Source organism: Molossus molossus, unplaced genomic scaffold (genome assembly GCF_014108415.1).
Source record: "Molossus molossus isolate mMolMol1 unplaced genomic scaffold, mMolMol1.p scaffold_m16_p_2, whole genome shotgun sequence".
In the NCBI taxonomy this organism is placed as follows: domain Eukaryota; kingdom Metazoa; phylum Chordata; class Mammalia; order Chiroptera; family Molossidae; genus Molossus; species Molossus molossus.
Genome location: NW_023425355.1, coordinates 138,481,220 through 138,508,505, shown reverse-complemented (window position 1 = coordinate 138,508,505; position 27,286 = coordinate 138,481,220). Strand labels below are relative to the sequence as shown.

The 27,286-nt window shown below is 37.6% G+C and overlaps 1 long non-coding RNA gene across 1 annotated transcript in view; it reads left to right on the top strand.

Annotated features, from left to right (window-relative positions):
• The window catches only part of LOC118635602, a 132,288-nt gene that overhangs the window by 93,147 nt on the left and 11,855 nt on the right, over nt 1-27,286 (top strand). The window contains exon 2 of the long non-coding RNA XR_004960539.1: nt 16,442-16,568. This is a non-coding gene — a long non-coding RNA (uncharacterized LOC118635602). The remainder of the gene's footprint in view (nt 1-16,441; nt 16,569-27,286) is intronic.

Below are 27,286 nucleotides of genomic sequence, written 5' to 3'. Positions count from 1 at the left end.
ACTGTATGCTCTTGCCACCTTTGTCAAATATTAATTGAGCATATTGCCTAGGGTCCATTTCGCGCCCGATCTCGTCTGATCTCGGAGTAGTCATATTTTTAACATTTAAAATATTATACTTTGATAAACCTTGATCTGAAAGTCAGAATCTTTATTGGTGTAAACTCAGTGTGAAAATCTTTCTTAGCTTGTGGAAAAATGGCGGCGGAGTGAACGGAGCTACACAGACCGTCTCCCAGAACCAAACTGGAATTACAACTATAACACAGACAAATCGACGGGAAAAACCAACAGAAAAGCAGCTTGCGAGGACCATACAACGAGGGACACTGACTCCAGCCCGGTAGGCTTGCGAAGGCGCGAGACGGGGCTGGGAGCGCACGGTCGGCAGCTCGGCAGCGGCCTTAGCTATAAGCGGCGCCCGCGGGTTACACTCCCAGACGGCCCCGCAGCGCAGCCGGGACAGAGGCTAAAACAGCCACAGCCACTCACCTTGGGCTCCGGCAGAGGGAGGGCAGACTGGACTGGAACTGTGTCGGGACACTCGGGGTTTGGAGGGCTCTCGGAGCTTTGGCTGAGTGCAGCCACTCAGGACGGTGGCCACATTGCTTCTTCCCAGGGCTCTGAGAGAGGCAGCAGCCCCTCCCTCAGAGATCCAACCCCACCCTGTGGGCCATTGAAGTGTTAATTGAGGCTCACTAAGGACCAGCATCTGCCCCACCCTCGTGAAAGCCCCTTGGCTGAGCACCAGAGGGAGTTTTTCAATCAACTGACAACCCAAAACTCATCAATTAACCTAGACTGCTAGCTTCCAGGCAAAAAGCTAGAGGATAACAGTACGTTTCCTGGGCTGGCAACTTTAACCAGGAAAGTAAGACTTGACAGTGGTGTTCAACGCGGGTCCTCCCTCGCTCATCTAAACACAGGAGAGGGAGCCACAAACAGCAGAACACCAACACCCACAGGGAGAACTTGACAGGCTCCAAAGCCCAGAGTGATAGCTAAAATGGTGAAACACAGAAACAGAAGCCAAATGAAAGAGCAAACCACCTCCAGCGAAGATGAGATCAATGTGGAGCAATTAGGCATGTTAACAGAGCTAGAATTCAGAGCCATGATCTTGAGGAAGCTGAACAGCATGAGTAAGGACATAGAGACACTGAAAATAAGCCAAATGGAAATTAAAAACCAACAAGAAGAGATAAAAAATGACATATCCGAAATGAAAAACACATTGGAAGGTTTAAAAAGCAGAGTAGGGGAAGCTGAGGACCGGATCAGCGAATTAGAAGACAGGGTAGAAAAAATCAACCAATCAGAAAAACAAAAGGAAAAAACTATTAAAAAACAGGAAGACAGCTTAAGAGAACTATGGGACAACTGGAAACGTAATAATATTCGCATCATAGGAGTCCCCGAAGAAGAAGAAAAGGAGCAAGGGATAGAGAATATATTCAAAAAAATAGTGAGAGAAAACTTCCCTAATTTGGTGAAGGAAGAAGGCATTCAAGTTCAAGAAGCACAGAGAGTCCCAAGTAAGAAGAACCCAAACAGGCCCACACCAAGACACATAGTAATTAAAATGCCACAAATTAAAGACAAAGAGAGAATCCTAAAAGCAGCAAGAGATAAGCAACAGGTTACCTACAAAGGGAACCCCATAAGGCTCTCAGCTGACTTCTCACAAGAAACACTACAGGCCAGAAGGGAATGGCATGAAGTAATCAAAGTCATGAAAAACAAGAATCTGAATCCAAGACTACTCTACCCAGCAAGGCTATCATTCAAAATAGAAGATCAAATAAAGAGCTTCCCAGACAAAAAAAAGCTAAGGGAATACATTAGCACCAAACCAGCACTGCAAGAAATGTTAAAAGGACTGCTGTAATTAGCAGTAGAAATGGGAACAAAAATAGAACCACACTAAACAAAAATGGCAATAAATAAGTACATATCAATAATCACCTTAAACGTAAATGGACTGAATGCTCCCATAAAGAGACACAGAGTAGCTGATTGGATAAGAAAGCATGACTCATCTATATGTTGTTTACAAGAGACCCATCTCTCAACAAAAGACTCACATAGGTTGAAAGTGAAGGGATGGAAAAAAATTTTCCAAGCAAATGGAAAGCAAAAAAAAGCTGGGGTAGCAATTCTCATATCTGATAAAATAGATTTCAAAATGAAGACCATAACTAGAGACAAAGACGGCCACTACATAATATTGAAAGGATCTATCCAACAGGAAGATATAACCTTGATAAACATATATGCACCCAATATAGGAGCACCAAAATATATTAAAAATCTTCTGGAGGACTTCCAAGGAGAAATCGACAACAATACAATCATAGCTGGGGACTTCAACACCCCGTTGACAGCACTGGATAGATCCTCTAGGCAAAAAATTAGCAAGGAAACAGAGACTCTAAATGAAGCACTAGACCAAATGGATTTAATAGATATCTACAGAGAATTACACCCCAAAACTACAGAATACACATTCTTCTCAAGTGCACATGGGACATTCTCAAAGATAGACCACATGATAGGACACAAACTAAATCTCTACAAGTTCAAGAAGATTGAAATCATATCAAGCATCTTCTCAGATCACAATGGCATGAAACTAGAAATCAACTGCAACAAGAACATGCAAAGACATTTCAACACATGGAGGCTAAATAGCATGTTATTAAACAATGAATGGGTCACCGAGGAGATCAAGGAAGAAATCAAAAACTTCCTGGAAACCAATGAAAATGAACACACAACAACACAAAATCTATGGGATGCAGCGAAAGCAGTTCTGAGAGGGAAGTTCATAGCACTACAGGCCTACCTCAAAAAACAAGAAAAATTTCTAATTGACTGTCTAACCTCACAACTTAAAGAATTAGAAAGCAAACAAAAAGAAAACCCCAGAGCAAGTAGAAGGAAGGAAATAGTAAAGATCAGAGCAGAAATAAATGACATAGAGACCAAAAAAACAATTCAAAGGATCAATGAAACAAAGAGCTGGTTTTTCGAAAAGATAAACAAGATTGATGGACCCTTAGCTAGACTCACCAAGAAACAAAGAGAGAGAACCCAAATACACAAAATCAGAAATGAAAGAGGAGAAGTAACAACCAACACCACGGAAATACAAAAGATCGTTAACAACTACTATGAACAACTATATGGCAACAAATTCGACAATCTCAGCGAAATGGACAAATTTCTAGAAACACACAGTCTCCCAAAACTATTCCCGGAAGAGATAGAAAACTTGAACAGACCAATAACAACTAAGGAAATTGAAGAGGTAATCAAGACTCTCCCAGCAAACAAAAGCCCAGGCCCAGATGGTTTCACGGGGGAGTTTTACCGAACATTCAAAAAAGAACTAACACCCATTCTCCTCAAACTATTTCAAAAAATTCAAGAAGAAGGAAGACTTCCAAACACGTTCTATGAGGCCAGCATAATTCTAATTCCAAAACCAGAAAAAGACACTACGAAGAAAGAAAACTACAGGCCAATATCCCTGATGAACATAGATGCCAAAATCCTGAACAAAATACTAGCAAATCGGATCCAGAAATACATCAAAAAAATTATTCACCATGACCAAGTGGGATTCATTCCAGGGATGCAAGGCTGGTACAATATTCGCAAATCAATAAACGTGATACACCACATAAACAAAATGAAGAATAAAAACCACATGATCATATCAATAGATGCTGAAAAAGCATTCGACAAAATCCAGCATCCATTTCTGATAAAAACGCTCAGCAATGTAGGAATAGAGGGATCATATCTCGACATAATAAAGGCCATATATGAAAGACCTACAGCCAACATCATACTCAATGGACAGAAACTAAAAACATTTCCATTAAGAACAGGAACAAGACAGGGATGTCCACTTTCGCCACTCTTGTTTAACATTGTACTGGAAGTCTTAGCCACAGCAATCAGACATGAAGAAAAAATAAAAGGGATCCAAATTGGAAAGGAGGAAGTGAAACTGTCATTATTTGCAGATGACATGATATTGTACATAGAAAACCCTAAAGACTCCATCAAAAATCTATTAGACTTAATAAATGAATTTGGCAAAGTAGCAGGATACAAAATTAACGTCAAGAAATCGACGGCATTCTTGTACATCAATGATGAACTCACAGAAAGAGAAACTGAAAAAACAATCCCATTTACCATCGCTCCAAAAAAATTACGATACCTAGGAATAAACTTAACCAAAGAAGTAAAGGACCTATTTGCAGAAAACTACAGGTCATTGAAAAAAGAAATAGAGGAAGATATAAAAAAATGGAAGAACATACCCTGTTCATGGATTGGAAGAATTAACATAATTAAAATGTCCATACTACCCAAAGCAATCTATAGATTCAATGCAATCCCCATCAAAATACCAACGACATATTTCATAGAACTAGAACAAATACTTCAAAAGTTCATATGGAACCAAAAAAGACCCCGAATAGCCACAGCAATCTTGAAAAAGAAGAACAAAGTTGGAGGGATCACATTACCAGATATCAGGTTATACTACAAAGCGACTGTAACCAAAACAGCCTGGTACTGGCACAAGAACAGGCATATAGACCAGTGGAACAGAACTGAAAACCCAGAAATGGACCCAAGGCAATACGCTCAATTAATATTTGACAAAGGTGGCAAGAGCATACAGTGGAGTAAAGACAGCCTCTTTAATAAATGGTGTTGGGAAAATTGGACAGCTACATGCAAAAAAATGAAACTCGACCATCAACTTACACCATACACAAAAATAAACTCAAAATGGATAAAAGACTTAAATGTGACCCGTGAATCCATAAAAATTCTAGAAGAAAATGTAGGCAACAAAATTTCGGACATCATACGGAGCAGAATTTTCACTGATACATCACCTAAGGCAACAGAAATAAAGGAGAAAATGAACACATGGGACTACATCAAACTAAAAAGCTTCTGCACAGCAAAAGAAACGATCATCAAAATGGAAAGGCAACCCACTGTATGGGAGAACATCATTGCCAATGATGTATCAGATAAGGGGTTAATTTCCAATATATACAGAGAGCTCACACAACTCCACAAAAGGAAGACAAAGAACCCAATTAAAAAATGGGCAGAGGAGCTGAATAGACACCTCTCCAAACAGGACATACAAATGGCCAAGAGACATATGAAGAAATGCTCAACATCACTAATCATCCGAGAGATGCAAATTAAAACAACAATGAGGTATCACCTCACACCTGTCAGAATGGCCGCCATCAACAAATCATCAAACAACAAGTGTTGGCGAGGGTGTGGAGAAAAGGGAACTCTAGTACACTGCTGGTGGGAATGCAGACTGGTGCAGCCGCTATGGAAAACAATATGGTGCTACCTCAAAAAATTAAAAATTGAACTTCCATTTGACCCAGTGATCCCACTGCTGGGAATATACCCTAAGAAGCCTGAAACACCAATCAGGAAGAATATATGTACCCCCATGTTCATAGCAGCACTATTTACAATAGCTAAGATCTGGAAACAGCCCAAGTGTCCACCAGTAGACGAATGGATCAAAAAGCTGTGGTACATATACACAATGGAGTACTATGCAGCGGTAAGAAAGAAAGATCTCTTATCCTTTGAGACGACATGGAGGGACCTGGAAAGTATTATCCTAAGTGAAAGAAGCCAAGCAGAAAAAGACAAATACCACATGATCTCACTTATATACGGAATATAATGAACATAACAGTCTGAGGAATACAGTAGACCCAGACACATGGAAGTAGGGCACAGACTGACATCCCTCAGAAGAGGGGATGGGGGGTGGGGGGGTGGGAAGAGATAAACCACAGAACTTATATGCATGTATGCATGACCAATGGACATGGACAACTAAGCCGGGGACAGGGTGGAGGGGGTGGGGTGGGGGGTGCCAATGGGGTAAAAAGGTAAAATATCTGTAACAAAAAAATAAATAAAAATTCATAAAAAAAAAAAAAAAAAAAAAAAAAAGAAAATCTTTCTTATTTATTCTTTTAGGAAATTTGAAAGAATCAGAGGTAAATACCTGAACACTTAGTTACTAATGATAGTGAGTCCAGGCAGTGTCATTGTGAATGATGCAAATGTGATCATCAGAAAGACATATTAAGAATGAAGTAATGCATAACAAAGAGTTGTGAGTAATTCACCAGCCAGGTGCTTTGTTTCCTCCTACTTTGGGTTCATTTAACTTTAAAGTTTTTGTCAGTTTTGAATTTAAAATAAACTATTACTTGACAATTCTTCAAACCTAGTAGAAACCCAGAAAATTTGATTAAAATAAAAATGCTATAGATTTTTAATTTTGCTTTCAGTAGTAGAACTTTTGATTTACAACAATCTTCTTTATTCTTTCCATTGTTTGTCATGCATCCATGGGTATGAGTTAAGGTTTATAATTTACTTTGAGATACTACCTTCTTTTGCTCTGAGAGATTTGACAGTTTTGGGTTGTATTTTTCCTTGCAAATCTTTGGAAGAGACATTGGTTTTCCTCATAATGGAGATGCATTGGAGATTGGGGCTTAGAGGCAGTATAATACAGTAGTGAAAAGTTCAGGCTCACTGGGTAAGCTAAGTTCAAGTCGCAACCCTGCTGTCCCTTAGATGCCTTCCAATTTTTTAAACCTCTCCGATCTTCAGTTTCCTCACCTGTAAAATGGGGATAATAATAGAACTTATCAAACAGACTCCTCTTGAGGTATTTGACATAGTGACTGGCAAATAGTAAGCATTGAATAAGTGGGTGCTGTTATTACTTTGGGAGTATGGAACTCGTGAATGTGGAAATCTTTCCCACTTATACGTGGCTTACCTTTTGGGTATCTCTTCAACCATTTCCCCTCTTTCTCCTCTTTACCCAGTAAGGGCCATAGTGAGAAATTAATAGAATTTGAATATTCATGTGTGTGTATCCAATAAAGTTTTTGCCCTATCTTACTTGAAAACAAAACAAAAATTGAAAATCGGAAAAGTTAAACATTTCATATTTTTGAAGGAAATGATTGATTAAATTGTGTTATTTCCCAGGAGTGCATTTGTATTTTTTTTCCTTGTGGACAACAATGCTCCCTCCACTCCCTTCATGAGATTGTCTTTTCCTGGACCTTCAAGTCTAGTCATGGGGAAGAGGTCATTATTCTCTCTCATTCCTATAGCATCAGTCTGGTTGTCACCTAATGCTGTAACCTTGCATGAGAGAGGAAAGAAACATCCACACCAGTAATGAATTGAGCTCTGTTCCCAACCCTGGTTTCGTAAAGTATGACAGCCCAATTGCAAGTCTTCCTATGTTAGTTACATAGGCAACCAAGATCCTCAGACTATTTTCTTGTTCTGATGTGTCTATTGTGTTGTAATGCAGTTGTTGTTTTTTCCTGGCATATTCATAGAATATGTCTATATGAGACTAATCTTTCAAAGGTCTCTGGGTGACTTTACCCCAAATTTCCTAAAGTTGTCTAAGATAATCTACTTACAATGACAACTGCAGGGGCCATAGGTGGCTTATAGAGGAGGAATTCTAAAGACACTGGAAAAAGTGTTCATGCTTAGTGTGAATATTAGCTATGCTAACATAAACAACTGGATGAGAGCATTCAGGTTGACAGAAATTTACATGAATAGTCTTAGCTGGTTGAGGCAAAAAGTTTAGTTAATTGCAAGCCTAACGTGAGCCAGAAGTGTGATTCAACCTAAAGATGACATGGATTAGGCTATGATTTTGTGTTTCCCCTAGCTGAAGCTTAGTGATCATCCACTTGAGCTGTTGTATGGCATTGAAACAGAGGAGATTAAGGTGAAATGATGTTCAGGTTCCTTTACAAGTGTAAATTTAGATGCCACTATGTTTTCTTTTTCTTATTCTCAATATTCTTTTAAAAAGTAAAGTGTAGCCCTGGCCAGTTTTGCTCAGCAGTTGGCGAGTCAGCCCTCGGGCCAGAAAGTCCCACGTTCGGTTCCTGCTAAGAGCACGTAGCTCAGTTGCAGTTTGTTCCCGGCCCTGGTTGGGGTCGTGTGGGTGGCGACCACTGGATGTGTCTCTCTCACATTGATGTTTCTCTCTCTCTGTCTCTTCCCCCCTCTCTTCCTCCTACTCTATCTGAAGATAAATGTAAAAATGTCCTCTGGTGAGGATAAAAAAAAAAGTAAAGTGTAATTTACTTCTAATGACACAAACAGATATTAAGTATAGTGTTTGATGAATTTTGACAAAGATACACATTTATGTAATTCCCTCCCTATTCAAGACATGGAATATTTTTATTACCCCATAAAGTTTTTTGTAATCTCATACTATCAATGTACCCTCTCTATAGGAAATCACTGTTCTGATTTCTATTAACACAGATTCTAGAATTTCAGATAAATGGAACTATATAGTATGTGCTCATTTATATCTGGCTTTTTTCACATAACATAATACTTTTTTAAATAATTTTTCTTATTGATTTTTAGAGAAAGAGGAAGGGAGAGGGAGATAAAAACATTGATGAGAAAGAACATCGATTGGCTGCCTCCTGCATGTCCCCCACTAGGGATCAGGCCCACTACCTGGGCATGTGCCCTGACTGGGAATCCAACTGGTGACCTCTTGGTGCATGGGTTGATGCTCAACCACTGAGCCACATCAGCAGAGTACTTAACATAATATTTTTGAGATTCATCCATGTTGTCATGTGTATCAGTGGCTTGTCCTTTTTTATTACTGAGTTGTATTCCATTGTATGCATATAACTTTAATTTGTTTATCTATCCTCCTGATGATAGACATTTGAATTGTTGGCTATTATGAATAAAACAGTGGATATGTTCCTCTTGAGCAAATACCTAGGAGTGGAATTGCCTTGTCACAAGATGGATGGATTTTAACTTTATAAGGAACTGCCAAAAAGTTTTCCAAAGTAACTATACCATTTTACACTCCCACCAGCCATATGTGAGGGTTCCAGGTGCTCCACATCCTGGCCATTCTGTTTTTCTCTTCATCACGTGTTTCAGTTTCCTTGGGTGTGTTCCTAAGGAAAACAAAGAATTGATCACTATTACTAGAAAAGGTTACTTGAAAAATTACCCTAAGGTAATAGGATTACCAGAAAACAGCATATTTATCACATTGGAGGTGACTTTTGATTAAGGATTAATTATAAATCATCTTAAAATAAGTTAAAGCTACAGTGTGATTTACACATAACATGTAGGGAAAATGTGCATGATAGTTTATCATTTTCTCATAGCTTGTTAGACTGGCCTAAAAGTTCTAGTTTCTGGTGTTTTTATATTAAGTAATTTGGCAGTTTGTCCTGGCAATGAGCAGATAGTTAAGAGGAACGTAGCAATTTGCTCACTCATCAAATTTTGAGATACTTTTGGAAATAGAATTCCTGGCAGGCTGGTGGTTTGTGTTAGGGGTTCTAGGAATAAAGAAGTAAGCTTAGACAAAATGTTACCAGAAAGGGGCCCTGGCCCTTGGTGGGTCTGCCTAGGGCTGGCCAGTAGTGTGTGGGTTGTTGACTTTGTGCAGGAAAAATTTCACAGCACAAGTCCAAGTGACCATGAGGGAATGTTTATTAAAGCTGGGGACAGTAAAACAAGGAAGAGCTTCGCATAGAAGAAGCAACAGGAGAGCCTAGGCTGGGCTTCCCTAGCTCTCTGGGAAGTCAGAAAAAAGTGGTCCTTGGGAACAGGTTCAGGGGTTAGTCTGGGACTAGCTGCTGCTGCCCATTGCTCCCCTGGTTATAAGTCTCATGGGGTCTTTTAGAGTTTAGGAGATGCACGCCTGTGGGAGAAGAATGGAAAGGGAATAGCAGGGACTGCTCCCCAGAGAGAGAGCGTGCTGGGTCCTTTGTCTTGAGACTTTATCTCTTTTTTACAGGCAGAAATTTTAGGGGAGTTCTCAGAGGAGGGTTTTAGCAGAATATTCATCAGTTTTCTAGGCATGCTCCTTCAGGGTCATGGTCTCCACTGATTGGTCGGTGTCAGGGTAAGGGATCGTTAGTCATTGCAGCTGATCCTGGTGGCGCCCATCTAGTTTTGCTGCTTTTCTTGGCTTGGAGCTGAAGTATAACTGAGACCTAGATATTATTTCTAGGGAGGTGACCTTCTGTATCTGCTGTAAATTGCTCTGTCAGTTTATTCAGCTGTCTCAGTTTCCCTGTTCCACTTGTCCTGGCTCACTGGCCTGTCTCAAAAACATAAATCTAGTATATATGAAAGAAAATGTTGTGCAGGGTGGCACTCATAATGTGAGTGAAGAGGTATTTTGCATGGTAGATGATTTGTCACCATAATTTGTCATCATTTATAAATGCTTACTATATGCCAGGCATGAGACTAAGTATTTTTACATATTGATTCACTTAATGCTTTCAACAGCCTTACAAAGTAGGTAACATTAATTTTCCGAATATTGTGGAAGAGGACATTTAAATTCATAGAGGTTAAATAACTTACCCAAAGACAGAAGTATTTCACAGTATAGCTAGAATTTGAACTCAACAGTGCCATCCATTGCTGAACTACACTTTGGTAAAAATGTTGAACTGGATGGTCACATGGAAAAAAGTGTGTGTGTGTGTGTGTGTGTGTGTGTGTGTGTATGTGTATGCACATGTATGTGTGTGTGTTTGTATTATAAGATGACCAGAGTCTTTCAAACATAAAAATAATTTTCATTAGGATAAATTCCATGGGAGAAGTGAAATGAGATTTGGGAGGAAAAGAAACTGTAAAATCTCTTTCTATATTAAAAGAAAAAAGTGAATGATGATAGGTATCAAATGGCATTTAGATTGTGTTGGATACATTGAAATGAGTGATGTATCTGTTTTGTTTAAAAGTGTTCATACTTGGCCCTGGCCAGTTGGGCTCAGCGGTTAGAACGTCGGCCTGTGGTCCGGAGAGACCCAGGTTCGGTTCCCGCTAAGGGCACGTACTTCGGTTGCAGTTTGTCCCCGGCCCTGGTTGGTCGTGCGGGTGGCAGCCACTCGATGTGTCCCTTCACGTCGATGTTTCTCTCTCTCTCTCCCTTCCTCTCTCTCCCTCCCACTCTATCTGTACAAAAAATGGAAAAATATCCTCGGGTGAGGAAAAAAAAAAAAAGTGTTCATACTTGTAGTGCATTGATAATTCTTACCTTTATAAATATTTAAATTTATGCTGTAAAACTTGAGATATCAACTTAAAAATGGATGAGGATTTTAGACAGGTTTTCAAACTTCTTTTAAGTGACATGGCAATTAAATTTTGAATACTATGACTTGTGAAAGGTAAGGGTCCTGACTACATTTTGTTTTGTTTTGTTTGTAATCCTTACCCGAGGTTATGTTTATTGATTCTAAGGAGAAAGGAAGGAATAGTGAGAAACATCCATGTGAGAGAGAAACACCAATCGGTTGCCTCCCATATGTGCCCTGACTGGGCATGGAACCTGAAACCTGGGTATGTGCCCTGACTGGGAATCAAAACCTGACGTCTCGGTTTATGGAACGATGCTCCAAAAAACTAAGCTACACCGGCCTGGGGTACCTAGTCACTTTTTAATCCTTGCATTTAGCAGAGTGCCCCAAATATATACAGTTTTCAATCTGTATTTGGAGAATGAAGATGCAGGGAAAACAATGCATTGCGAGAAGCTATGCACAAAAAGCCCAGGGCTGCATAAAAGACTTCATATGTCATCAGTACCAATGCACACAACTTTCCAACCTTTCAGTCTTGTTTCCTCTGCTCAGAAAATAGCATTTTAAAAGGGTTACTTGATGCCAACAAACTGAAATAATTTTAATGATGATAATTGCTCTGATCATGGTATTTTAGAGCTGAGAAACTCCTTTATAGGTATCAGTTCAATATAATCCTGGATGGAGAGTGTGCCATTTCCTTTCTTTTCTTTACTTTTAATGAGATATAACTGACATATAACATTATATTAGTTTCAGATGTACAACATAATGATTCAATATTTGTATATATTGTGAAATTATCACCACAATGTCTAGTTAACATATATCACCATACATAATTACAATTTTTTTCTTACAATGACAAATTTTAAGATCTCTCCTAGCAACTTTCAAATGTACAATACAGTATTATTAACTGTAGTCACCATGCTGTACATTACATCCCTAGGACTTACTTATTATATAACTGGAAGTTTGTACCTTTTGACCTCCTTCAATCATTTTGCCCACCCCCTACTCCCTCTCTGCCTCTGACAACCACCAACATGTTCTCTGTATCTATGAGTTTGACTTTTTTTGATTCTACATATGTGAGGTCATACAGTATTGGTCTTTCTCTGACTTACTTCAGTTAGCATAATGCCCTCCAGTTCCCTCCATGTTGTTGTAAATGTCAAGATTTCCTTATTTTTTATGGCTGAATATTATTCCATTGTAAATACAGTTGACCCTCGAACAACATTGGTCCACTTATATGTGGATTTTTTTCAATAAAAAAATTTGGAGAGTTGCAACAATTTGAAAGAACTCACACATAGCCTAGAAATATCAAAAAATTAAGAACAAGTTAGATATGTCATAAATGCATAAAATACATTTTATCATTTATTACAATAAAATATACATAGTAATATACAGTAGGCTATTAGTAGTTAAGTTTTGGAGAAGCCAAAAGTTATATGTAGATTTTCAAGTGTGTAGAGAGGTAGCACCCCTAACCCCTGCTTTGTTCATGGGTCAACTGTATATACTACACCTTCTTTATGCATACATCCATTGGTGGACACTTAGGTTGCTTTCATATCTTGGCTATTATAAATAATGCTGCAATGAACATGGTGGTGCAGATATCTTTTTGGGTTAGTGTTTTCATTTTTTAAAACAAATATCCAGAAGTGGAATTGCTGGATCATATGGTAGTTCTATTTACATTTCTTTTATTTATTTGTTTATTTATTTATTTATTTTTGGTCCCCATTGGTTATGGACTTTCATCGAGTTTATTTCTCTGCCTAAAACAAGTAAGAATGAAGGAAAGACTCAAATTCTTTCCAAAGTGGACAAAAGGAACTAGCTGTGCTTTACCTTCAAAGAGGCCATATAATTGGGGTCAGCAGTTATAAAGGGTGGGCATAATATTTCTGCCAGCCTAGCTGGTGTGGCTCAATGGTTGAACATCGCCCAGTGCACCAAGAGGTCACCAGTTCGATTCCTGGTCAGAGCACATGCCCGAGTTTCAGGCTCAATCCCCAGTAGGGGATGTGCAGGAGGCAGCTGGTTGATGTTTTTGTCTCATGAATGTTTCTATCTCTCTCCCTCTCTCCCTTCCTCTCTTTCTAAAAGTCAATAAAAACATATTTTAAAAATAATATTTCTGCCAGCCACACACATCTGTTTAGTTGACAATTTGAATTCTAATGACATTCAAACTGGCTAAGGCAATTGACCTCTCAGTTCATGCCTATTGCCCTGGTGCTGTTATTAATAACATTCCCTTTTGTTCTCACACATATCCTAGGTTAGAAGATAAACTATATGGCCATGGTAGTAACTCAGGAAGGAAAAGTCAAGCTCCATCTGCATTCCCCATGGAGAGATATGACCAAAATATGTTTGATATTAAAATCTTTTATGTTAACATCTTGCTGGTGTGGGAAGTTGTAAATCTTCTGGAAAGCACAGAGTTCAACAAAAATTCTTTCCGGGCTTGCGTTAAGAGTGTAAAAGAGACAGAAGAATGAATAGGATAGAGGCCTACTCTGGAAGAGTTTATGGACTGATAAAAGTGACAGACACATAATGAATAATGTATGCTTGGGGCACCAAAGGCTTACATCTCTGGAACTAGAATACTGGAGCATGAAGAGACCTGGGGGCCAATCTTCCCACCTCATTTTATAGATGAGGATGCTATTTGCCTAGGTTCATATAGTCCTAAGATGTGGAGACCAGGAATTTTGCCTGGGACTGTCCCTATTTATACCTGTTGTTCTGGCATAACTATTAATAGTATCCCCTTTCGATCTCAAGAATGTCCTGGTTTAAAAGAAAAATTAAATGTTTCTCATACTATAGGAAACAGGGCCTCCTGACTCTGACCAATATTTCTCTACTGTGACACTATTGACATTTGGTGCTGGATCTGTGTTCTGTGCATTGAAGGGTATTTACCAGCATTCCATTAGAGGCAAGTAGCAGCCCCTCTCTCAGTTGTGACAGCCAAAACTGCCTCCAGACATTGCCAAATATTCCCTGGGAGGCATAATCACCCTGGTTAAGAACCTCTTCCCTAAACAATGACCTTGACAATGGTCAGCCAGACTTTACAAGACTACCACAAGACCTTAAAATATAACCAAGCAAGAACACTTTATTTGCTTGTTTTAAACTCTTAATATGACAATCTCAAGAAAAGTATTTAAAGCAAATATTTAATGGGATTTTAATTTTAAAAATATGTAAGCAGAATTATTGCTTCCTGTGTGAATTAATATTTTGTGAACAAAGTACAGTCTATCCAAAGTCTATTGAATGTGAAATGTTGGTCCATCCATTTCACGACAAGTTACAAATTGTATGGATTGCTATTTTATCTTATTGCCCAAGTGGAAAATAAAAAATAGAGAGGATATCAACATTATTTGTGGAATACTTGGAACCTACTTTTAAAGTAATATATCTGAGTATGTTTTTTTTCTAACCAGGAAGAGACAATACTGGCCTAAACTGGGAAATTAGTATTCTTCTCACACACCCCACTTTCAACACTTCCTTCTCCTTTATTCTCTCCAACTTGGCATTACTGCGCTAAATTTTGATGTCATTAAAAAGATTTTCGTGTCATCAAACAAAAATAATTTATTGATTCAAGCAATATATACAGAGTGGCTCCATGCCAGACTACTTCTGAGATGTCCATGATCTAAGCAGAACTCATTCACACTCTGGTGGACATCATTGATAACATTTAACACATGGTGGTTCTCAAACTTGAGCATACATCAGCATCACCTGCAGGGGATGTTTCTGATTTAGTAGGTCTGGAGTGGGCCCCAGACAAATTATTCAGTGATGCTGTTGCTGCTGGTTTGGAAACTACACTTTGAGAATCATTGGTTTCATCTCAAGGATATTTATACTTCATTAGGATGCAGGAGCACCCAGGCAGAGTGACTTTGTCTTCCCTCGGTCTCCCATGTCTTTGCCCCTTTTCGTCTTTTTATTCCCCATTTCACTTCATGTACCCAACATTTTCATGCTCCCTTGATCCTCCTCTATTAAATATTCCTCTTAAATAAGAATTTTATATAAAAAGTGAACATGGTGTTAAGGTGATGTCTTACCTTTTCCAGGGTGATTGGCATTAGGACTTATCCCTGCTTTTGGAATGTCCATGTCAACTTTTTAGGACTGATTTAGGCAAATCTACTCTAAATAGGCATCTTTACAGCTCTGAACCTATTGGTGTAGGTATTGTACATATATCAAGGGGTCTCTGTCATAAAAGAGAGAGAACTCATGGACATGGACAACAGTGTGGTGATTGTGGGGGGGGTGGAGGTGGAAGAGGGCATAAAGGGGATAAATGGTGATGGAAAAAATAAAATAATTTTTTTGGAAAAGTCTGCCATATGGTGCGCACACACACAAACACCAAACAAACAAAGAAACAACTCTCTATATAACAAAAGTGTGAATGTTAAGGCACCTTCAAGCCCTGGTCTTTTATGATGATATAAGCAAATTCAGGGTTTGGATAAACCTTGCTGAAGTGTCAGGATTGTCCTCTCTCTTGTTTAGGTGCTAATGACACTCAGGAGACCCACTACCACCACCATCACCATTTTCTTCATACCTATCGGTTGGCAAGAGAGCAAATAAGGCATCCACACCCCTGATTAATTGGATTATGAAAGTCAATCTAGATATAAAAGATATAAAAATCAAAATTTTTAGATGACACCTATTACTTGAGGACTGTTACTAAAGTTAAACCCTCTCACGTTGGAAGTAATCATAGGTATTAACAATAGGAAGAAATAATTCCTTTTTAGAATTTTGATGGTTACTTTTTCTTCACTCCCAAATTACTGAGGTTAATCTTTGATAGCTAAAGGGAAAGAACCTATGATAACTTCCTGTGTGTGAAGGTGAGGGAAGTTCAAGATGAACACTCAACCTACCAATGAGTTTGTAACAGGTCATGTGTCTGTTCATCTGAGTTAATGTCATGTGCAGTTAATGACTGAATAGTCTAATTGATTTTGATCTAGTTAAATTTTTATCTCAGTGGTTAGACCTGAATCCCAATTAGAGCACTGAGTGGAAAATAACATATGTGTTAAGAGTTGTAACCAGTGACTTTGAGGAATAAGAAGGAAAGTAAAAAGCAAATACTTTTATCTCTACTAAAGGTGGCACAAGACAGAAACTGCCTCACTGTTTCCCAATTCCTTACCTCCACCCTGAGGAGCAGAGAAGAGCTTTGGTGATGACGGAACAGAAAGGGAAGGAGGAAGACAACTTCTACTTGACCTAGAGGTTATGTTTCAGGCATGATATTTTCTATTGTTCTGTATTTCTCCTTCATATTTTAAAAAGTCTCATCCACTCATCTTCTTACTATCTGACCATTCTAGAAGCATGATGCATAATGATAATGCAGACTTAGCAGCCTGATGAAAGCAATACTGAATACAGGCTCTGGATATATTATTGGTAGCTTTATCATGCTCTGAAACTACTTGCAAAACTATCAGATATTTAAAAGGAGAATAAACTGTCTAATTAGAATGAGTTGAAATATCCTAGAACAATAATGGCAATGATATCAGATGCTAATTATAATATTCCACGGTGTATACTTTTTTTGACAAATACATTTTACTCCTTTGGTTTATCAGAGTTTTGTACATTGAAACATTATGATAGATGGTGAGGATAAAAGCATAGAGAATATATCAATTAGGAATACATTGGCTGCAAGTAACACAACTCAACTTCTAAGTACCAGGCAAAATATGAAGTTCTTTTAAAACGTGGTTTATTATCTTCACAACAACCTTTCAAGATATTTTTAATAAGCTCAGAGTAGCTAAGTAACTTGCCCAAGGACACAACCTAAAATAATAGCTTTTCCTGGTACTTTTCAAATCAATAAAAGTTATAGTATAGCTTAAAAATATCATAACTTCTAAATCAATCCAGAAAACGTAGAATCAATTTTATGTGGCCTGATGAAAAGCTCAGATGGACAAGTTCCTAGGTGGAACAAAGGTCCAGGGACAAGATTATCGTTTAGTTGGGGATACCCATGAGATGTATATTTTGTACTTGTTACAAGTGGATACCTGAAGGTAAGGATTGCTTAGCCGTAGGGGTGATTGGGTACTAGGATCATCTGTGTCTGCCCCCTTGTGGTAGAAACCGTGGGTTATCTCAACACCTCTTTTTAACAGCTTTTACCTTGCCTTTTTTTTTTAAATAAAGGCTATAAAACTTGAAACCTTATTTTTAATGCCATATAAGTGAACATCTACTGAGGATGGTTCTGGAAAAGTTTTTCTTTTTGAACACAAGAAAACATTGTGTCAGCTTCCATGGTCATCTGCCATTTCTCCCTGGCTGGACTGTAGACTTGATGTATGGAGCTGCACCAGCCATATTACAGCAATGAAGACAAAAGCCAGTGTACTAAAAATCATGGAGCAGAAAGAGATAAAGAGCTGAGTCTTTGATGATATTGCCCACCCAAGATTGCCTGCCTTTGAACTGATTGTCACATGAGAAAAATAAACTTGTTTGTTTCAGCAACTGTAAATTGAGTTTCATGATATTTACAATTGAATGCATCCCCAATTGATACCTCCTCCATGGTATAAGCCTCATCATCCCTCATAATGTTTTAATATGGTCTCCTAATGAACCAAAGGAAAAAAATATTGAACCTGTCAGAAAAGTGAAAGAAAGTAAAGTCTTGCAATACATTTAATCAACTTTGTACATTGTGAAACATAGGTTGTTGTCTATAGCAGCATATGAATGATAAATGTATAGAATCAGGCAAAAAGAAAAGAAAAAATAACCTGTAGATTATTGTTTAGTATATATTCATTCCTTCCCACCTCACCTCTTCCAAACTCCACAGGTAAAGTATATTCCCCTTTCCCATAAGCTTGACCATATGACTTATTTTAGCCAATCAGGTATGGGCAGAAGTGACAGTGTGCTAGTTCTGAGTCTAGGCCTTAAGAGACATCATGTATTTATGTACTACACTCTTACACATCTGCCATAACATGAGAAGAACATGCCTTGAGTAAGTTGCTGGCCTAAGGAGGATGAGGCACACGTGAAGCAAAGATGGACTGAACTCATAGCCAGGAGCCAAGCCCAGCCAAGGTCAGTCAAACTCTAGCTGACCCCAGGATTCATGAGTAAAAAATAAATATCTGTTACTATACATCACTGGGTTTGTTGTGCAGTGTTAGTATGACAATAGCTAATTGATACACAATCCTGACAGCATACTCTCACAAAATAAATGAGTTATTTTAATTTTTTAACAAAGATTAGCATTTTAATTCCCTACAATGACATTCTAAGTGGAGCTCAATTTATTAATATAAACAAAAAGCTAACATTTATAAAGATAAGATGTGTTTTTATCCATTAATTATTTATTTGCCTAATTCCATTATTTCAGGAATTATGCATCTTCCTAAATTAGGCAGTTAAAGTAGGCTTTCTGTTTCTTCTGAACAAAAGCTGTAGCTTTATTCTTTTGATATGCTTCTATCCTTCTTCTGTTAGTTATGCTATGATCAATAGCACTCTACTCCTAAATTTTTGTTTAGCCAGACAAAGAGAGCCTCTCTGATTAAAAAGGCAAACTATTGAATGGAGAAATGTTTTCTTTGCTTGACATTGATGTTTGTTCTAAATTCTCTCTATTAATTATCTATTGTTATATAATAAATTATCCCAAAACGTGGAGGCTTAAAACAATAATAAACAATAAGCAGTTTCAGTACATTAGGAATTCAGGAGTGGTTTGTTGGGTGATTCTTGCTCAGGGCCTCTCATGAGGTTGCAGTCAAGGTTTTGTTCAGGGTTGTAGTTATCTCATGGCTGGACAGGGGTTGGAGTAGTCATTTCCAAGGTGGCTTACTCATAAGGCTCTTGCCATGTAAACCTTTCCATAGGGCTGCAGAGTGTCCTCATGATATGGTGGCCAGTTTCCCCAGAGTAAGTAGTCTAAGGAAGCAATGACTCTTATAACCTAGCTTTAAAAAGTCAGTCTGTCAGTTTCACAATGTCCTATTGATTACACAGGTAAGCTCTATTCAGGGTTGGGGAGGACTACCGAAGAGTGTGAATAGAAAGAAGCTGGATCTTTGGGAGGCATCTTGGAGGCTGGCTACCACACTTTCTAACATGCATTTCACCACAGTCTTCTCAGACTGTTCTCAAATGGATTTTCAGTTTAAATTAGTGTTGTTCCACCCTCCCACCCCTCAGATATTGAACAATGTCTATTTTTGGTTGTCCCAAATGGGGAAGGAGATGTTATTGGCACCTAGTGAGTAGAAGCCAGGGGTGCTGCTAAATAAATATCCTGTAACATATAGGACATTCTCCCCACAACAAAGACTTATCCAGTCCAAAATATCAGTGGTGATAAGGCAAAGAAACGCTGCATTTAAACTATCACAGTCTGCTAAAATTTTAAACAGTTTCTCCTTACAAAGCCTTCAATATATAATTTTCAGTCAAGTATAATCAAATTAAGCAAAATTGAATTATATAGTGCATGATCAAATTGCAGGTGCACAAACAAAAAGGATTGAGCAGGAGAAATTAATTTGACCACACACACACACACACACACACACACACACAGAGCTGTGTTGGAAAGGGTTTCCCTTTTGTGTGATATACTTGCTGAATTTGCAAAAGCAGCACAAAATAATTGCCATTTCATTGAGAACTCTGCCAACAACTACAAACAACCCTAGCTGGGTGACACTGTGAATTTGGGAAAAAATCAATTGGAGATTTTAAAGACAAGCAGAAGAAGAATGAGAAAGTGAATTCAATAGAATTATATTGACAATGTATGGCTTATAGAACTTTTTCTCTAACCTTTGACAAGTCTTTTGTATCTGAGCTTTGTTTGAGTGCTTTGATGGGGCTAAGATAACAAATCAATAACAGTAGCTGGTTGTTAGAGAGTAATATCCTCCTTCCTCTTCCTCAGAAGTGCTCAGAAGCAAAGGAAGAGTGATTATGAAACAGAGTTGCTAGATTTGAGGACAGCCCCAGGACTCCTTGTGCTCTCCAACTATTAGGGAGTTAAAAGAGATTGACCTCAACTTTAATCTTACTTGAACAAACCATGTAAAACTGAATTGACTCCTGGGCGATGTTCAGAGACAGTGGGACAATGGGAAAAAGCCAGATTCTGCCATATCTCCTGAATGTCTTTAGGCTAGGACATGGGTATTGGTTCTCCAAAATCAGAAAAGTGTAAGTGTATCTTTGCATCAAAAATTCCATAGTTGATAAACATATATGCTTATATTCTCAAATTTGTTTTAGAAAATATGACTTGAATATGACTTAATAATTATCTATTATATATATAATATTATATATATATATATATATATATATATATATATATATATAGAGAGAGAGAGAGAGAGAGAGAGAGAGAGAGATTACCAGAGATTACCTTATCTGGAAACAGGATCTTTGCAGCATCACTTGGTTGAAACCAAGGTGTCAATGGGGCTGGATTCCCTCAGGAGGCTCTAGGGATGGTCCATTCCTTGCTTCTTCCAGCTGCTGGTGACTCCTGGCTTCTCTGTCTCTATGGTCACATAACCTCCTCCTCTTTCATCTGTCAAATGTTCCTCTACCTCCCCCTTATAAGGATACATATCATTTCATTTAGTGCCCACCTGACAATCCTGGATAATCTCTCCATCTCAAGATCCTTATCTTAATCACATTTGCAAAGGCCTTGTTTTTATATAAGGTAATATTTAAGGTTCCAGAGATTAGGACCTGATATATTGGGGGGGGTCATTTTCAGCCTACCACACTCTATATCTTGTTCTATTCCTAGTCCTTCCAGGATTCAACCCTACACCCTGTTTATCTACACACACACACACACACACACACACACCTCTTTTTATCTGTCTGTCTCCTCTCTTCTTTTCTTTCTCAATAGATATTGATGACCCAAATCTTTAGCCTGGAGAGCTCAGTTCTGTTTGCCTTCCACCTGTAGTGGCAAGGCTGGTGGTGAAGTAAGTTTTTGTCATCCTTTCAATACAGCAAAGAAAAAGAACATCAAAAGACAAAGTTAACTTTTCATATTGAAAGAGGTTGAATATTGTCATTTTGCTTTGTGAAGAAATCATATGATATAGTCAAGAAGTTGTTATAAAAAATGACTACAGAGATATTGTACCAAAGAAGAAGCTAATGTTAGCTGCTCTCCAAAGGTAATACTTGATTGAACCCTTTTGGCTGGAATTCTGTAAGCCAAAAATTATAAATGTTTCCCAGGAGTCTAGGAGATAGTGACCCTTCTTTTTCTCACACCCATCTGTCTGGAAGACATGCTTATTTTCAGTTAATAAAAGAAAAACAAGGGCCTCTTTCTGAAACTTTTACTTGGAAGGTCAGAAAGTAAATGTATACTGTTTATCTGAGGCTTAATCTTTGCACATTTCATGTAGCTCTTTAGCTGTGGTTGAGAAGCTTTCTATTGCCCATAAATGCCATTACATCCAGAATTGACATATTCACTCACAGGAGCAGCACTTCCCCAAATCATTGTTTTTTAGAAGTACAAGATAAAGAAAAATATTTAGCTACATAGAAATGAATAAAAACTGATTATAGAAAAATAAATAAATAAAACTAGAAGAGATCTGAGGTTATATAGTAAACTCATTCAGTTTACAGATAAGGAAACTGAGGTCCAGAAAGACAGCAAGATATATCAATCAGCTATTGTTGCATAACAACTACAGAATCTTAGCAGCTTATAATAAGCATGTATTTACCTAATGCATCTCTGGGAATTTGCTGATTTGAGTTTGGCTGATCTAGGTTTTTGTGGCTAGAGAAGTTCTGTTTCACCATTCTGGTCCTTGGGTTTGCTCCAAATGACTCATCTTGCTTCAACCAGTTGACCAACTAGAGTAGATTGTACTTACAGTGATGGTAGAGGAACAAGAAAGCAAGTAGCTATGTAGAAGACCGTTTTAGGCCCACACTTGGAATGAAAACAGTTATTTTCACTCACATGTCATTGATCAAAGTAAATGACATAACCAAAGTCAAAGAGCAGGGAAATACTCTCTGCTCACAATGAGGCCCTTCCAATAATATGAATTGAGAATGAGATGAAGAATAGGGCCAAGAAAGTAATCACTCATGCAAAATTTGCCTAAGGTCAAAAAGCTACATAATGGCTCAGTTAGGATACTAGATCTTGATCCTCCCTTCCCTACCTGCCCCTCAATTCAGGGCTTTCCTCTTTAACCAGGTAAGGCACTCAGTGGAGCATACAATAGATATATCGCTACAAGATTTCACTGGTTTTACAAAATCCCTTTTTGGTGGCTCATGAGAAGTCTTCTTATCTTCTTCCCCTTGAACACCTCAAGAATATCTGCTACTTGCTGTTCATTACCACAAGCAGGCCCTTGGGGAGAATGCTGATGTCCTAGGTGCCCCAGAACCGTGAATCCTCTAGTTGCCAAAGTGACAGTGTTCCCTGCAGCCTTCATTCACAGTCCTCAGCAGAACTATAGTACAATGCAGCCTGGACCTGCAGATTCAGAATTTCTCATGAAAATGAATTCCTAAGTTTTTCATGTTATCCCATCTTTTCAGTTAATTCAGACATGAGTATATAGGGCCAGGCCAGGGACCTATATTCAGAAGACCATGTTTTACTCTTCCCTATGTGATAAAGCAAATATCTCTTCCTTCAGCCAAGGATGTTTATAGAAACAAATTTATAGATATAGATTCACCAGATGTATTTGAACCACAGTTTAAGACCTAAACTAAGACTATCTCTATATATTTTGTTTGAAGAATGAACTCTCAGATTAGCATAAAAAATATTGTTGCCCAAAATGAAATTCAGTAAAGGTGTGAGTCAGTTGTTTCCATTAGGAAAAGGAAATTAATGATGAATAGCCGATTTTAGTGCCTTGATTTGTAGTTCTCTTATAGAAATTATTACTTGACATTTTCAATCGTTTCTAAAATGCAATTTATAGGAAACTTCTGTTTCATGGGGCATAGCTAAGTTGAACTGGAGCATGGCAAACCCATTTAATTTTGCTGAGAAGGCATTCAGAACCTGAGTCTTTCTGCTAAATGCTTGTGCATATTCCCAAAGGTCATTTTTTTCCCTGCTGAGATAAACTCTCAACATGGCCCTAAAGACATAGATGTAATTCAGCTTTCTTTTTCAGTTGAGAGATCTGCACCTTGCTTCCCTTTGGCTAGAAAAACATAATGTAAAGCCCATGTTAGCAAATGCTTTCCTCCTTAGATACTACTTTGCCATGAGGGATCTGGCTTAGCCCTTCTTAAATATCTTAAACCACAAGTCGCTTCTGAGACTCATCTGCCCCAACACTGTACTCTTATGCTGAACTCTCCTGAAAATTACTATCTTCTCTATATATTCACCAACCAAAGAAATAAAAACAAAAAATATTGTTATTTTCAAAATATAAAATTATATTCTAATAAGTATGGTTTTACAAACTATACATGCCTCCCAGATATTGTGATTCACCCTCGTAGAGAAGCATTACCCTCCCCCAATTATTTTTATAAGCGTTGTCTTAGACCCTACCAGTGAAGCAATTACTATTATGCCTCACCTGTATCTAGTTGAGCCTTACTATTTTAGTGGACAGATCTGATTTCTAGATGCCAAAATCTTATTTCTTTACCTGGGAATATTCTCTGGCCACTTAAGTGCTATCTGCCCATGGACAAGACAGGTCAAAAAATTAATACTCTTTCCTTCCCCACAGCAGTCCTCAACCAATGTGAGATGGAAATTGGTGTGTAAATAACTCAGCTCCCTTACCCTTCTAGTAGGGCAGTTCTGAGCCATATATTCTACACTGACTCCCAGGCTTCCCAGTGTGATTGAGCTCTAGTTGCTCACTGTGGAAAGTGGCTTTAGTAATGCAACCTTTGTTCGCTCCTTCTTCCCCCCGGACACACTTCACCGTTCACCTGCCAGAACTTCATGAATTATTTCACAAATTATTTGCACTAAAATTTTTGTCTCAGGGTCTGCTTTTGGTGAAATTAAACCAATCAGATACTATCAAGAAATACATCACATCCTGATAACAGCATCGAGTGGTATACTCTGGACACTGGGAATGCAAAGATATGTAGTATATGGTCCCAGTTCTTATGTTCTTTAGAATGGAGTGAGGAAAGATGGGTTGAATCATAGCAGCACAATGTCCTTTGATATGTATTAAGAGAGGTGCTGCATAAGGTTTATGGCCAGTTTCATCACTTTCCAGCTCTGTGACCTAAATTTTATCATCTGAAAAATGAGGAAAATAATAGTAATTATCCCATTATGAGGATAAAATGAAAAAATATACATATACATATGTATATATATGTATATAATGCTTAGGACAGTACCTGGCAAACGGTAATGGTTTAATACTGTGTTCCAAGTCATGTATCCTGAGATATCCGGGGGCACTGCAGTAAATTCACAAGGGTGCAGCAGGATATTCTATTTATCTATCTATCTATCTATTGATCTGTTTATTTCCAACTTTATTAAGGAATGCTTTACAAATAATATTGTATATATTGAAAGTCTACAATATGATTTGATATACACATACATTGTGGAATGATTACCAAGATCAAGATAATTAACAAAGCCATCACTTCACTTTGTTAACTCTTTTGTGTATGTTTGTGTGTGTGTGGTGAGAATGCTTACTATCTACTCTGCAAATTTCAAGTATATAATACCATTTTATTAACTATAGTCACCATGCCGTAGTCATCTTATAACTGAAAGTTTATAACCTTTGAGTAACACTTCTCTATTTTCCCTTACCCGCAGCCCCTAACAACCACCATTTGCTCTCTGCTTCTATGAAAGCAGCCTTTTTAAAAAAGATTCTATATATGAATGATACCATACAGGTTGTCTTTGTATGGTTTATTTAATTTAACATAATTCCCCCCAGGTTCATCCATGTCGTTGCAAATAGGGAAATTTTCTTATGTTTTATGGCTGAATAATATTTTACTGTGCATATATACCACATTTTCTTTATCCATTCATCCATTAAAGGACATTTAGATTGCTTCTGTAGCTTAACTACTATGAATAATGCCACAAAGAACGTGGGTGTGTAGATATCTCTTCGAGATTGATTTTCTTTTCTTTAGATACATACCTAGAAGTGGAATTAGCAGGGTATTTTTAATTTTTGAGGGAAACACAGGGTTATGCAACATCTTTTGGACACAATGCAAACTACTAGCTTATTTTAGTTCACAGTTTTAGCATTAGATATGGTGACATTACTTTTGATAACGTGTCTTTGTGAAACTGGGTATTCAGCAGCTGTTGTCATAAAAAGCAAATACCAAGTAAAAAGGCTTACCCAGCCAGTGTGGCTCATTGAATTGAGCATTGTCACATGGATTTTAAAAAAAATCAATGTAGAACAGGAAATGAGTGTGGTGGTTTAAGAAATTGATTCCAAGTTTTGAGAAATTTTACAATGCCCATCAGGTGCACACATCCCATTGGGAAGTAATTGTGGTTATTAAATAATAAAAATTTTAAATATATGTTTTTACTTATATGCATTATATTTTTCAGATGCCTACTAAGTTGTCAGGATACAAATATTTAATAAGTTATTTGGACTTAACCACTTAGTAAATGGAATTGTTAGGTGTTACTTTTGGCCTAGTGATCCCATGAAAAATTTACAGAGACACAGAACGTTGTAAACTTAGGAAGTTTTGGAACCTCTGGTTTATTATATTTTAGCTATGGAATACTTAATTGAAAGTTGAAATTAATTAGAAATATTTGGCATGTGCAACTTTCACTGTATCATTCTACTACTTAAAAATCTCAGGGTCTTCACATGCCTACCAAGAAACTACCAAATTTCCCAGAAAATTATTGCACACTTTCCATGATCCACCCACCTCCAACATACCTTTCAGGTTTAATCTTCTATCACCATCATCTGGCTAAACTAAAATATTCACTATTCCCAGAGTTACACTTGCCCTCTCTTCCAACTTCATTGCCTAAACTATGCTCTCTTTTGTTTATGGTATCCTATCAATTCATCATGAATCTTCAGAATCCAAAGTAATTCTGTCTCTTCCATTGAAGAACTTTGTATTTCTTTTCTGACAGATGTGATTTCACATGCTTTGGAAATCTGTAGACTTATTATAAAACTCTCAGGAGCATGTATCTTGTATTTCCTCTTACTTTCTTTCCTCCCCTATTACATGCAAAGTTTCCACATGGTAAAGATCATTTTGTATATATGTTTCTATGTACTGCAATATTACTACCTTAAGTGGATCAGTGGAATGGATGGGTGAATGAATGGATGCATGGGTAGAGGATGGGTGAATGATAGATTGATAGATAGATAGATAGATAGATAGATAGATAGATAGATAGATAGATAGATTTAAAAAGTCCATGGATGTGTGAATAAATGTTACAGCAGTTTGAAAAATACATTTTCCTAATCATTTAGTTACTCATAGTCATAAATTATCCAGTGGTTCCATCCAATTAATAATCCTTTTACTATTCCATGCTTTTTCAAAATGCTAACATATTTTGTCATCATATCATGAATTAGAACAAAGTTTCTCCTACTCACTAATAAGATTTACTTCTCCCAGTAAAACTTATACATCAGCTTCCTTATCAAATAATTTTATTTCTCTTTCCAAAAATATAAGCATATTGATTATGACATACAATTTTTATTATATATAATATTTTATTATATGGTCACATAAAGGCAGTGTTCTCATAGAGAAAAATCAAGTCTTCCTATAAAGGATGGAAATTATGTAATGTTATACAAATATGGTTCAAGAGACTATAATGGAGCTGACTGTGAATATCAAGCACAAACTTTGACAATGATCTTAGGAAAGGGGAC